The sequence below is a fragment of the Coregonus lavaretus genome (assembly GCF_964263955.1).
Source record: "Coregonus lavaretus genome assembly, chromosome: 34".
Lineage (NCBI taxonomy): Eukaryota > Metazoa > Chordata > Actinopteri > Salmoniformes > Salmonidae > Coregonus > Coregonus lavaretus.
In genome coordinates, this window is record NC_140021.1 from 38,188,594 (window position 1) to 38,201,988 (window position 13,395).

Here is a 13,395-nt window from a genome sequence, read left to right on the forward strand (position 1 = left end):
GAGGGAATGTTTTGGGTGTGACGTCACATACAACAGACCGGAAGTGTGTTGTAGACACGGGGATTGGACAGTAGAGGGAGCCACTCACATCTCGGAAGGTTATATATAAGGGGGGAACCACGACGGAGGGGCAGAACGAGCAGCCATTCCGAGGCGTCGCTCTCCGGGTGTCATGTCACCTGTCATTTATGCTGTAACCTCGTGATTTTAATAAAAGCCTCTAACACGATGCAGCATAGACGGACTCTTTGTTGACAGCAATAATGGCCACCACTCATCCGATACGACATAATGGCGCCCAACGTGGGGCTGGGTTTGCGTCTCTTCCTTGTTTCAGTCAACCGCCAGGCTAACTCGCTTTGAAGCATGGCCAAAAAATTGTGAGTTTTTCTTACCGCTTCGGAGTTTGTTAGATTGGATACGACTTGTGTACACTGGAGAGATGTACCAAATGATCTTGCCTCGGGTGGCGTTATTGCGGTCGACTAGAGTCTGCTAAGATAGATTCCATTGGTAACGGTTGACAATGGGGAAATTTAGAGCATTAAGATAGATTCCATTGGTAACGGTTGACAATGGGGAAATTTAGAGCATTAAGATAGATTCCATTGGTAACGGTTGACAATGGGGAAATTTAGAGCATTAAGATAGATTCCATTGGTAACGGGTGGCAATGGGGAAATTTGGAGCATTAAGATAGATGCCATTGGTAACGGTTGACAATGGGAAATTTAGAGAAGGCCGATATGCGCATTCTTTAGGGCACCGTGAATCTGGTAAAGACCTCGAAGCGAGGCGATTCTTTAGGAATGGGCCATAAAATCCTTGCAACGCGTTCGGTGTGGTAAGGTTGATTCTGGGAATTATAAGCTGGATGGATTATATGCATGTTATGCTCATCGTATAGTTGACGAAGTATAATGCATGGGGTAACCTCTCTATGATTATCCAGAACTTACGGCAGCATAAAGTTAGGCGGAGATATGGATAATAATGGACAATGATTTGGCCACGTGCAGGTTACTTAGGGCTGGGTAGGCCGCAGTTAGCTAGAGGCTAAAGCTAATGTTAATGCTAAATGGGAGTGTGTTTCATGCTACATGGTACATCGTGGCTAATGCTAAATGCTAATTGGGTGGTGTGCTACATGCTAATGTATCCTTAGAGACTCCATTGCGATGGATTAAAGTCTCTTAAATTTGTCTCTGTGTGTGAGTCAGGTTATATGTTTTGTGAGCGCTGTTAAATGTTGTTTGACTATAAGGGGGAAACGGGAGTTACAGCTGGACTGTTAACCGTCTATTTGGAATTGGGGAGAGTCCACGGTGAAAAAGTATTTTTGAATGGATGTGCGCATGCGTTTAATTTTGCGACACTACACTACAGAAAGGGGGAGTTTATGACACGAGATTAGGACACGTTTTGGTTTACGGCACTAAAACTACGACATGCGGTTGTGCTCAGCCTACAAAACAAAATGGTGGGTTAAGGTCATAGGTCCCATTTGGCGTTACCCTGCAAGGGAAATGGACACAGACAAAGAGGAGAGATTTTAACACGAGTATTCTAGTTTAAACGGCGATGGTTAAAGATGAAACTTGTTTTGTGACCTATTGAATTTATACATTAAATATATGTTGGCGAAGTATAATGAATTGAATTAAATAATTAAAAGACGATTAAAATTAAATAAAAATGTTTTTGAGCGATCTATTTAGTTCTGAGGTTAGTCTTAGAGTGAATAATGTAGAACGAACGAATATTGAATGGTTGGAAATACTCAGTGATTGCATTAACTACTAAAAGCTGTTTCTGTGTCTTTGTTCCATTGTCATGAGAGACAGGAGAGAGGAGGGGCTAACGTGTGACTGACGTGCGTCACGTGACAAGGTGTGACGAGGCAGACGAGAGGATCAGATATCAGGCTAGTTCACAAAATCATCTTTGACAAAATATGTGATGTTGTGACGATTTTACATAGGCTTGGCAAATTATTCATTAAAAATTGCATTTGAGGCTATGTGCATCACTTGGGTTAATTACAGATGTTTTGGGAATCAAGGACTGACATTGTTCTGTAAATTTAAGATAATTTGATGCTGATAGAGCAAGGGGTTATGGGAATTGGAGTATTGAAGGGTTAGAGGCTTTGTTTTTGGGGGATTGCTTTGAAGTTGACTAACTTCATTTACTTGCATTTGATGGGTTGTGGTAATATAGCCACCACTAATGGATAAGTTGGTGACATAGGATATAGGAATAAAAATTGGTTTTAATTATTCAGGATTTTTAATTGATTTTTTTTTTTGGAGTTGTTAGTTTTATATTAATAATTAGAGGGGGGGAAGCCTTAGGCTATACAGTCTAAAATAAGCTAATTCATAATAAAGGAATATAAAATAGTTCTTACAATGGGGAGAAAGGACAGCAAGGCTAGATGAAGGTGATTACACCGATTGATATAGGGAAAAAATAGTAATCCTTTAACTAAAGTAGTGTTAGAAAGTAGTGTTAGAAAAACTAATGGCAGAAGTTAGTACACCTTTCTCACATACGGATTCAGCAAAAAGTACAGCTTAGGGATGTTTATCCTCAGCTTTCAGTGATCATCTAGGAGGGTGATTGTTACATCAGAGATGAAGACGAATAATAGATAGAGGACAAGCAGAAACGACGATGAAGATGAATCCAAGACTCCAGAAGGAAGAAAATTAGATGTCTGGAAGAGAAGAGGAAGGTTAAGGAGGATGGAACTTAAAGAAGATGAGGATGATGAAGATGAGAGTGATGATGAAGAGGTCATGCATGGGTGGATATGACTCTGGGATCAGAAGGAAGTTGGCAAGAGGAAAAAGAAGAAGGATACACGAGATTTGATCTCTGATGGAAGTTGAAGATGAAGAAAGCGATGAAGATTTGGAGATTAAAGGTGCTTTATGTTCAAGAGGATTTTATCCTACAATGACTAGCAAAGAAGAAATAGAGATATAGACCGATGCTTATCATGCCTGGATAAAGCAAATAGTTTAGAAGTAACACAGCTGAAGATACAGAAGAGGAGAAACTGCTGAGAGGATCCCAAGAATTGGAGAAGAAGAAGGAGAAGATAAGTTTTGGTTATGAAGAATCAGAGTGAACCGAATCAACAATCACTGTTACAGCTTCAACTGAACAATATCAAATGCAATTGTATCAGCCACCAAGGGCGGCACCAGTTGATTCATATCCAAAGCCAGTTTCTGGACAGACACAGAATTGAAGAGGATGAGAAGAAATAGGAGGAGGAAGATTTCAGCTACACTTCCAGCAACTTTCAGAAGACTGTTATAATTGTGGACAGATTGGGTACTTTACCTGTTAATGCAACAAGTCAGGAGGAAACAACAGAGGAAGATAAAGGAGCAAGTGAAGATCACCTGTTAGTGCCTAGAAGATCCGGAAGGGGGGTATCAGCTGAGAGCATCGATTAGAGAAGAAGAGAAAATAGCTAACAGTTGAAACAACCGACCATTAGAAGTGATAGTGAATAGGGGAAAACTTATCTGTGTTCAGCCTAAAGAGGTTAAACATCTCACTAATTGATAACTAATTAGGATAGGTATTGGAGGTAGTAAAACAGTTAATTACTCTGAAGGTACTAATATTCGAAGATACTGTTATGGCAGTGTTGGGAAGAGATGCATTGTTTAAATTGAATTGTACAATAAGATGTACACTAGACGACTGGGTTTTTGGGAATCTGGGAATCATGTGCTTAAAAAAGATAATATCATAGGAAGGATGATAATCTATTGTTCTGTCTATTAGACAATCTGTCTGGAAAAATAAAGTTAAAAGGGGTGTCTATTATTCTGGGTTACATTCTTACACTAAGGGATTTCAGGATAGGCTAAAAGGTGTTTAGTCGTTTGCCAAGTGTGTGTGAAAAGTCAAAGGCAGTTGGGGATTTTCCCAATCACATTTTCTAAAAATTGGTGCTAAAGGGGTTTTGTGAATAAATCAGTGGGAAAAAGTTTAAATGTTATGAGAGAAAACATTAGATTAAAATAAGTTAGGAGTAGATTAGGGTTGAAGGAACTCTGAGACAGTAAGCTAAGTTTCAAAGTTAGTAGTAAGAGAGAGAACAATGGTGAATGACACTTTAGAGTAGGGAGATCAAGGTAATTGTAGGTGTATTTTTTATAATCAAAAGTTTGAAAATCAGGGATTAGAGAAAGGACTGAGAGTGGGGAAAAAGTGACACTAGTGGTGATAGATGGAAGTACAAGCAGAGACAATTTTTCTTTGGGGAAAACTAGGAGTAACTAAGGACATTAACACTTCAGTCTATTATAACAACAGTGAGAAGCAATTTAACTCTTTCAACATTGATAGTTATTAAAGCCATAAATATATCGCATTTGGTTATAAGGGAACCAATACAGCACCAATTTTAGGGGAAAGAATACTTATTAGGGTTAGGATGGGGACGTTCCTCCCATATGGAGAGATAATTATGGAGAATAAGTATTGTTATCAGGACCAGGAGTAGAAGCTGTTGCACCTAGTCAAAGGAGGGATAGTTTGTACAACGATATGAAGTGGAAGAGGTTAGGAGTGACTGTTCACTTATTTGGCGTAATGTTACAGCGAAAGGTCAGGGAGAATATATGTGTACTTATCTAGGGCAAGCATTAGAAGTTGTTCCGGTTAAGAATTATTGGTTAAAAGGCTATGTAATTCGTAAAGTGACGCTTAGGATGGAAGATTTGAAATCTGTTGAAGCTTCCGCAGTCACCGAGGGAGTTCAGGAGGAGTAGATTACAGTAGTCACTCCAACAGTAGATAATACACAGAGGATAATGGGAACTGTTGCACTAGAAGTAATTAGGGTTGATACAGCAACTAAGTCAACTACTTTAATGGTAACTTTGGAAGGGATTAATGATACGATGGCAATAGCAAATGTAGGGAGTATGACATCGACAACAACTTTTCTGAAATTAAGGGGTTATGTTACGGATGGAGAGTGCTGTCAATGATAGTACGAATAGGGTTAAAATAGGAGAACATATAGTAGTAGAGAGAATATAGATTCATCATGGAGGACAGGATGAGGTCTTTGATTTTAATGACAGACAAGGAGAGGTATCTGATCAGTACCGCTCGTTCTTCTGTTGTGGAAATTAGAGATAGATTAACTCATTCTGTAAGATCAGTGAGGAATCTTGAGGGTCCATGTCTGTTGAGAATTCCAGCACCAAACATGTTAGACGGTTGCGCGGCCTCTATCGGGTATGGGTCAGTCTTATGCTTTGTCATGACTGTGGTTTCAGCAACAGTCATTGACAGATAAAATAATGTCGTTGTCAGAACAGTGGTTTAAGCCTAGGTTTAAGTGTTCTTGGTTAAATGAATTACCCTATGGGAATTGTTAAATGGGAAAGGAAAATCAGGTAACAACGGAACCCTGAAGTATTCAGGTGAAACATTGAGGGCTAAAAGTTGTTTTTGTTCTAATAAAACATATGAGGTAAAGGGTATGTTTATGGGAATATCAGATTGTGATGATTATATGATGATTTTGGATAAGCATGACCTTAAGGGTAGTAATGAAAAATGTGTTACTTTTTATGTACCAGTTAGTAGGAACAGCAGGACTTTGATGGTTAAAAGATTAGCTTTTGACTGACAATGTGACTATTGGGAATTTTAGAGATATTTGGTGGGTTTGTGATGATAAAACGTATATATTCTTACCCTATGGATGGATAGGATGTTGTTAATGTCAACGTTGAAGCTTCCATATGAGGTTTCTATCATTATAAGAGGGATAGCACCGGACACAGCTAAATCTAGGGTTAAAAGGGTGACATGACTACATGTCATAGGCTTCAAGCCTATCATTGAAGGATAAGTCTAAGGGAGAAGGGGGGACTTTATTCATGGTATGGTGTAACATTTGGGAAGTTCATATTGATAAATATTAGTTATACTTTGAGTCCAGATAGTTCAGATAATATCACGGGGGTTGTAGATGCATTGAAGGAAATAAGGGATGCATTTGGAAGACTTGGTTGCAAAATAAGTTAGGCCCAGTAGGGGCAGTGATGGGTCAGATTTTAGTTTCAGCTTTGATAACACTGTGTGATGTTTAATTTGTTACTAACCTTTGAGAAAGTTATGATATTGAGATAGGTTGGAGAGTGATGCCTGGAGACAACACTCAGATGCCGGTGTTGACTGTTCCTGATCTGGATAAAGATGGACAAGTGGAACTGATGGATAAATATCATTTTGATTATTTGATGATTTTTCAAAAAAAAATTCAATATTGGGGTGATGTTGGTATGATTTATGCATCAAAGGGGGGAATAGGTTTATGTGATTCATGCATCATTTATATATCATTGTTATATTCTTAGTTGATATTGATGTTTAATTTGAAAGTGTTTGTTTTGCAAAAGATACTGTTTGGTCGTTTCTTTTTCTTCCAGAAGCATTTGGGAGAACATGTGGAGATTGAAATACTCAAACAAAGACAATATGAAGGGACAATATGACTGGAGGAGATGAAACAAGGAGGGTGTGGCCGATTCCATCATCAACAATCCATTGGAAGAGGAGACTACAGGGAGAAGTGTAGTGGACTACATTCCAGTGTTTGCAATGAAATATAGACATGTGTAATACATAATTGTGTAATAGCCTCAGGGATTAATTTTGTAGAATGATGTTTGATGTTATTGAATACATGTGAGGAACTTAGATGTTTTTGTTTATTTCGTGAATGTTTAGGGACAGGAATTTAGGCAGGGAGAGTTCCACTTTACGGTCCAATGGGTTGACCAGCCTTAGAGTGGATGTTTTTGGATAGGATTTAGTTTGCAGGGGCTTACATGTGTATTTAATTGCATCATACTTTCAAGTGCATTTACATGGTTTATGAGGTTATCTGGAGTACCGACGGTGGTTGCCTGGGGCAGAGGGACCGTGAGAGAATTTTACTGTCTTGATTGATGGATGGATATCTGAAAAGATGGCTGCCGGACAGTTTTTCGCTCTTACACTCCATAGAGATTTGTTCATATGTCATAGTAATGTATTCACACTTCATATGTCATAGTAATGTATTCACACTTCATAAACAGTTATTTCATAGAAAGGTATTTACACTCTAGAGGAGAATGTTTTTGGTTTAATGTTAAAGATACTCAATAAGATAAATTGTTACTAGTCATAATCCTATTCTGTTTGTTTTCGAGACGTTTAGTTCGTCTCGAAGGGGGGAATATCGTATCTGAAGATTATGCCTTTGTTAAATGTTTTTCATGAAGAAATGGAATGTTGTTTGTTAGTATCAAGAGGGAATGTTTTGGGTGTGACGTCACATACAACAGACCGGAAGTGTGTTGTAGACACGGGGATTGGACAGTAGAGGGAGCCACTCACATCTCGGAAGGTTATATATAAGGGGGGAACCACGACGGAGGGGCAGAACGAGCAGCCATTCCGAGGCGTCGCTCTCCGGGTGTCATGTCACCTGTCATTTATGCTGTAACCTCGTGATTTTAATAAAAGCCTCTAACACGATGCAGCATAGACGGACTCTTTGTTGACAGCAATAATGGCCACCACTCATCCGATACGACAACTGTCTCCTAGACTAAAAACAAAGGCTGCATGTACTGCCTATATTTTGAGGGAAACGCACTGTCCATTATTTGATTTGATCAGGGCAGGGCAGCACACACAAACTGCATTTAGTCCAATAACAATCCATGATATTATTAGGGTGATAAATAAAAGGCTGTTGCTCCATGACACAAGAGTACGCTCTACTGGGACAAAAAGCTTACAGCACCTGGTATTCCAAGGCAGTCTCCCAGGTCTACCAGGTGCTGTAAGCTTTTTGTCCCAGTAGAACATCCAATTGTGCTGTTTTGCTATTAAAAAGGTGTACTTTTGAGAGCGAAAACCTGCCAAAACAGGGACAAACGGTCAACGGGGAAATCTAAACGGAGAAAAGGGAACTTGGGAATTAATGGAATCAGGCAAAACATTGAAGGGATTTTATAGTGCCCTAATGGACTACAGACATTGACTGTATCGTATCTGATGATTATGCCTTTGTTAAATGTTTTTCATGAAGAAATGGAATGTTGTTTGTTAGTATCAAGAGGGAATGTTTTGGGTGTGACGTCACATACAACAGACCGGAAGTGTGTTGTAGACACGGGGATTGGACAGTAGAGGGAGCCACTCACATCTCGGAAGGTTATATATAAGGGGGGAACCACGACGGAGGGGCAGAACGAGCAGCCATTCCGAGGCGTCGCTCTCCGGGTGTCATGTCACCTGTCATTTATGCTGTAACCTCGTGATTTTAATAAAAGCCTCTAACACGATGCAGCATAGACGGACTCTTTGTTGACAGCAATAATGGCCACCACTCATCCGATACGACATAATGGCGCCCAACGTGGGGCTGGGTTTGCGTCTCTTCCTTGTTTCAGTCAACCGCCAGGCTAACTCGCTTTGAAGCATGGCCAAAAAATTGTGAGTTTTTCTTACCGCTTCGGAGTTTGTTAGATTGGATACGACTTGTGTACACTGGAGAGATGTACCAAATGATCTTGCCTCGGGTGGCGTTATTGCGGTCGACTAGAGTCTGCTAAGATAGATTCCATTGGTAACGGTTGACAATGGGGAAATTTAGAGCATTAAGATAGATTCCATTGGTAACGGTTGACAATGGGGAAATTTAGAGCATTAAGATAGATTCCATTGGTAACGGTTGACAATGGGGAAATTTAGAGCATTAAGATAGATTCCATTGGTAACGGGTGGCAATGGGGAAATTTGGAGCATTAAGATAGATGCCATTGGTAACGGTTGACAATGGGAAATTTAGAGAAGGCCGATATGCGCATTCTTTAGGGCACCGTGAATCTGGTAAAGACCTCGAAGCGAGGCGATTCTTTAGGAATGGGCCATAAAATCCTTGCAACGCGTTCGGTGTGGTAAGGTTGATTCTGGGAATTATAAGCTGGATGGATTATATGCATGTTATGCTCATCGTATAGTTGACGAAGTATAATGCATGGGGTAACCTCTCTATGATTATCCAGAACTTACGGCAGCATAAAGTTAGGCGGAGATATGGATAATAATGGACAATGATTTGGCCACGTGCAGGTTACTTAGGGCTGGGTAGGCCGCAGTTAGCTAGAGGCTAAAGCTAATGTTAATGCTAAATGGGAGTGTGTTTCATGCTACATGGTACATCGTGGCTAATGCTAAATGCTAATTGGGTGGTGTGCTACATGCTAATGTATCCTTAGAGACTCCATTGCGATGGATTAAAGTCTCTTAAATTTGTCTCTGTGTGTGAGTCAGGTTATATGTTTTGTGAGCGCTGTTAAATGTTGTTTGACTATAAGGGGGAAACGGGAGTTACAGCTGGACTGTTAACCGTCTATTTGGAATTGGGGAGAGTCCACGGTGAAAAAGTATTTTTGAATGGATGTGCGCATGCGTTTAATTTTGCGACACTACACTACAGAAAGGGGGAGTTTATGACACGAGATTAGGACACGTTTTGGTTTACGGCACTAAAACTACGACATGCGGTTGTGCTCAGCCTACAAAACAAAATGGTGGGTTAAGGTCATAGGTCCCATTTGGCGTTACCCTGCAAGGGAAATGGACACAGACAAAGAGGAGAGATTTTAACACGAGTATTCTAGTTTAAACGGCGATGGTTAAAGATGAAACTTGTTTTGTGACCTATTGAATTTATACATTAAATATATGTTGGCGAAGTATAATGAATTGAATTAAATAATTAAAAGACGATTAAAATTAAATAAAAATGTTTTTGAGCGATCTATTTAGTTCTGAGGTTAGTCTTAGAGTGAATAATGTAGAACGAACGAATATTGAATGGTTGGAAATACTCAGTGATTGCATTAACTACTAAAAGCTGTTTCTGTGTCTTTGTTCCATTGTCATGAGAGACAGGAGAGAGGAGGGGCTAACGTGTGACTGACGTGCGTCACGTGACAAGGTGTGACGAGGCAGACGAGAGGATCAGATATCAGGCTAGTTCACAAAATCATCTTTGACAAAATATGTGATGTTGTGACGATTTTACATAGGCTTGGCAAATTATTCATTAAAAATTGCATTTGAGGCTATGTGCATCACTTGGGTTAATTACAGATGTTTTGGGAATCAAGGACTGACATTGTTCTGTAAATTTAAGATAATTTGATGCTGATAGAGCAAGGGGTTATGGGAATTGGAGTATTGAAGGGTTAGAGGCTTTGTTTTTGGGGGATTGCTTTGAAGTTGACTAACTTCATTTACTTGCATTTGATGGGTTGTGGTAATATAGCCACCACTAATGGATAAGTTGGTGACATAGGATATAGGAATAAAAATTGGTTTTAATTATTCAGGATTTTTAATTGATTTTTTTTTTTGGAGTTGTTAGTTTTATATTAATAATTAGAGGGGGGGAAGCCTTAGGCTATACAGTCTAAAATAAGCTAATTCATAATAAAGGAATATAAAATAGTTCTTACAATGGGGAGAAAGGACAGCAAGGCTAGATGAAGGTGATTACACCGATTGATATAGGGAAAAAATAGTAATCCTTTAACTAAAGTAGTGTTAGAAAGTAGTGTTAGAAAAACTAATGGCAGAAGTTAGTACACCTTTCTCACATACGGATTCAGCAAAAAGTACAGCTTAGGGATGTTTATCCTCAGCTTTCAGTGATCATCTAGGAGGGTGATTGTTACATCAGAGATGAAGACGAATAATAGATAGAGGACAAGCAGAAACGACGATGAAGATGAATCCAAGACTCCAGAAGGAAGAAAATTAGATGTCTGGAAGAGAAGAGGAAGGTTAAGGAGGATGGAACTTAAAGAAGATGAGGATGATGAAGATGAGAGTGATGATGAAGAGGTCATGCATGGGTGGATATGACTCTGGGATCAGAAGGAAGTTGGCAAGAGGAAAAAGAAGAAGGATACACGAGATTTGATCTCTGATGGAAGTTGAAGATGAAGAAAGCGATGAAGATTTGGAGATTAAAGGTGCTTTATGTTCAAGAGGATTTTATCCTACAATGACTAGCAAAGAAGAAATAGAGATATAGACCGATGCTTATCATGCCTGGATAAAGCAAATAGTTTAGAAGTAACACAGCTGAAGATACAGAAGAGGAGAAACTGCTGAGAGGATCCCAAGAATTGGAGAAGAAGAAGGAGAAGATAAGTTTTGGTTATGAAGAATCAGAGTGAACCGAATCAACAATCACTGTTACAGCTTCAACTGAACAATATCAAATGCAATTGTATCAGCCACCAAGGGCGGCACCAGTTGATTCATATCCAAAGCCAGTTTCTGGACAGACACAGAATTGAAGAGGATGAGAAGAAATAGGAGGAGGAAGATTTCAGCTACACTTCCAGCAACTTTCAGAAGACTGTTATAATTGTGGACAGATTGGGTACTTTACCTGTTAATGCAACAAGTCAGGAGGAAACAACAGAGGAAGATAAAGGAGCAAGTGAAGATCACCTGTTAGTGCCTAGAAGATCCGGAAGGGGGGTATCAGCTGAGAGCATCGATTAGAGAAGAAGAGAAAATAGCTAACAGTTGAAACAACCGACCATTAGAAGTGATAGTGAATAGGGGAAAACTTATCTGTGTTCAGCCTAAAGAGGTTAAACATCTCACTAATTGATAACTAATTAGGATAGGTATTGGAGGTAGTAAAACAGTTAATTACTCTGAAGGTACTAATATTCGAAGATACTGTTATGGCAGTGTTGGGAAGAGATGCATTGTTTAAATTGAATTGTACAATAAGATGTACACTAGACGACTGGGTTTTTGGGAATCTGGGAATCATGTGCTTAAAAAAGATAATATCATAGGAAGGATGATAATCTATTGTTCTGTCTATTAGACAATCTGTCTGGAAAAATAAAGTTAAAAGGGGTGACTATTATTCTGGGTTACATTCTTACACTAAGGGATTTCAGGATAGGCTAAAAGGTGTTTAGTCGTTTGCCAAGTGTGTGTGAAAAGTCAAAGGCAGTTGGGGATTTTCCCAATCACATTTTCTAAAAATTGGTGCTAAAGGGGTTTTGTGAATAAATCAGTGGGAAAAAGTTTAAATGTTATGAGAGAAAACATTAGATTAAAATAAGTTAGGAGTAGATTAGGGTTGAAGGAACTCTGAGACAGTAAGCTAAGTTTCAAAGTTAGTAGTAAGAGAGAGAACAATGGTGAATGACACTTTAGAGTAGGGAGATCAAGGTAATTGTAGGTGTATTTTTTATAATCAAAAGTTTGAAAATCAGGGATTAGAGAAAGGACTGAGAGTGGGGAAAAAGTGACACTAGTGGTGATAGATGGAAGTACAAGCAGAGACAATTTTTCTTTGGGGAAAACTAGGAGTAACTAAGGACATTAACACTTCAGTCTATTATAACAACAGTGAGAAGCAATTTAACTCTTTCAACATTGATAGTTATTAAAGCCATAAATATATCGCATTTGGTTATAAGGGAACCAATACAGCACCAATTTTAGGGGAAAGAATACTTATTAGGGTTAGGATGGGGACGTTCCTCCCATATGGAGAGATAATTATGGAGAATAAGTATTGTTATCAGGACCAGGAGTAGAAGCTGTTGCACCTAGTCAAAGGAGGGATAGTTTGTACAACGATATGAAGTGGAAGAGGTTAGGAGTGACTGTTCACTTATTTGGCGTAATGTTACAGCGAAAGGTCAGGGAGAATATATGTGTACTTATCTAGGGCAAGCATTAGAAGTTGTTCCTGTTAAGAATTATTGGTTAAAAGGCTATGTAATTTGTAAAGTGACGCTTAGGATGGAAGATTTGAAATCTGTTGAAGCTTCCGCAGTCACCGAGGGAGTTCAGGAGGAGTAGATTACAGTAGTCACTCCAACAGTAGATAATACACAGAGGATAATGGGAACTGTTGCACTAGAAGTAATTAGGGTTGATACAGCAACTAAGTCAACTACTTTAATGGTAACTTTGGAAGGGATTAATGATACGATGGCAATAGCAAATGTAGGGAGTATGACATCGACAACAACTTTTCTGAAATTAAGGGGTTATGTTACGGATGGAGAGTGCTGTCAATGATAGTACGAATAGGGTTAAAATAGGAGAACAGATAGTAGTAGAGAGAATATAGATTCATCATGGAGGACAGGATGAGGTCTTTGATTTTAATGACAGACAAGGAGAGGTATCTGATCAGTACCGCTCGTTCTTCTGTTGTGGAAATTAGAGATAGATTAACTCATTCTGTAAGATCAGTGAGGAATCTTGAGGGTCCATGTCTGTTGAGAATTCCAG